Genomic DNA, 2392 nt, shown 5'->3' on the forward strand with positions numbered 1-2392 from the left:
TTCATTGCAATGTTTCTTTCCACATGATTACATTAGGTTCTTGGATTAGATGTTATGGTTGAGATGTTAGAATTATGAGATCTCCATTATGTGTTCTAGTGTTTACTCCTCAACTATTGTGGATCTAGTACTCCCTGATGTGGACATTCTAACCCTTTTCCCCTTCTGATTGTTCATCAGGTTATTTATTTGCAATCCTAGGTGACAAAAGTTCAACATTGGGCAATATTAGAAAAGTATCGCATGATAGTAGTGAGTTATATCATGTGACATTGGTAAAGTATTGCACGATAGTACAAAGTTCTATCATGCGATAATGGTAAAGTATCTAATATCATGTGATAATGGAAAGTATCCCATGATAGTAGTGAGTTCTATCATGTAACAATAGTAAAGTATCACACAATAGTAGAAAGTTCTATCATGCAATAATGGTAAAGTATCACATGGTAGTAGTTATGTTTATCGCGTGATACTAGAAATTATCAGCCAATAGTTATAAGTATCATGTGATACTAGAAAATTATCACTTGGTAGTCTTGAATAGTGTCACATGACACTAGAAAAGTATTTCTTGAATTCTTGTAAAAGCTTACTCAGGAAAATAATAGGTATCTCCAGCCTTATTGATTAAGAGTTGAAGGATTTTTTGAGTACCCTCTTGGGATGTGCCCCTTCCTAGGTCCTGACGGGTTAGAGATCATTGGTTCTTATTTACATAAGCTTTTATAGTTGGTTTTGGATGCATTAATAAGTAGTGATTCTTGGAGATTCATTGGTTTCTTGGATTGCATGGTTAATTCCTCCATTGCGATCTTTTGATCAATTGCATGTTGATGTTATTTGAATCCATGGTTATTAATTTTTAAAAAATATATTGGATTTTATTTATCCTTGTTCCAAGGATCTTTGAGTAGGGCATTATCATGACACCAACAAAGAGACAATTATTTGTTTACAGGTAGCTAGAGTGTCATTCATCTTGCAAATACTCTACTCTACATTCAAAGACAAAACACATATAGTTATGGTAACATTTTATCTAGTCAATTTTGGATGATGGACAATTAAAGCTAGAGAAGATACATATAGATGATAATCCAACATATATGTTTAACAAGGTTGTAATAAGGGAGAAGCTAAACTCCTCTTCCGCTTCTATTGGTCTTCTAGATTGAACAAAATAAAATAATAGTAGAGTCAAGAGTGGTTTGATATTCCAATAGGAGCTACAAGTTTAGAGGTGCTATGATAAGTCTCTAAGGGCAAGTTATTGTTGTGGAGTCTGATCAATCTCCAAGTGGGAGATTGTTGTGATGTGGAGCCTAATCAGACTTGGAGATTTATTTAGTGCAATTTCTCTATAGATTATTTCTATGGGGTTCTTAGGGTAGCACCCCAAGTGCGCTCCCTATCATAGTACAAGGTGGAGTCAAGGGGTAATGTTCTCATTGTGGTTTTTAGGGGTAGCACCCCCAAAGCCAAAAATGACCTTATATTATAAAAGGCATGAGATATTATTATTTTTTTTGGATGACTTATTCTAGCCCTAATTTTGTAAGCAACAAAAGCTTGTATAAAAACCCTTAGGGTTAGGGATTTCAGAATGTAAGGTGATATTGTAGCTTCTTTTGGAAGATTTGAGCTATAAAGGATTGTAGATTTTAATCATTGGATAATAATAATATTGGAATTTTTATTGGTGGATGTAGCCTAGGGATTGGGTGAACCACTTTAAATCCTTGTGTCTTGTGTTATAATTTGTGTACTCTATTAGTTTCTAATATTGGTTATATTTGCATGTAACTATTATTTCTATTTGTGGTTAATCCTAACATCTTAATTTCATGTTGATATGGACTTTTACTTTTCTTGTTAGGAACTAATGTATGATATAACATTTAAGTATACAGTCCCTCACATACATTTTTTCTTAGTTGTATATGGTGTGATCACCCGATCCATTGAATTGGGTGATCTCAACTTTACTTTCTCTACTACTTCTAGCTTCTACTATCTCTTTCCACATTTTGTTCATCGCAACTTTCCCTTTTCCTATTTTGTTCTCATTGTTTGGTGTTGGTGCTTATGTCCTGCAATTCTTATTAACATGTCCAACCTTAAGACAACTAAAATAATTAGGCTTCTATTTAACCTTTTCTTATAGTTATCACTAAAATGTGTCTTAATGCAATTCTTGAGAATGTGTCCACACCCTCCACAATAATGATAATTATACCATGTTTTGTAATCCCAATTGTAAGAGTAAAGTTTCTTATGTGCATGTCTTTTCCTTTTTGATGTCTAGTTATATTTTGAGCTTTGGATCTACATTTATGAGCTCTATGTCATATTTCTGATAGTTGTAACAATGTCCTTCAAATCTAGGTTT

The sequence above is a fragment of the Cupressus sempervirens genome, chromosome 3 (genome assembly GCF_028749045.1).
Source record: "Cupressus sempervirens isolate cs-2001-9-10 chromosome 3, ASM2874904v1, whole genome shotgun sequence".
Taxonomy (NCBI): domain Eukaryota; kingdom Viridiplantae; phylum Streptophyta; class Pinopsida; order Cupressales; family Cupressaceae; genus Cupressus; species Cupressus sempervirens.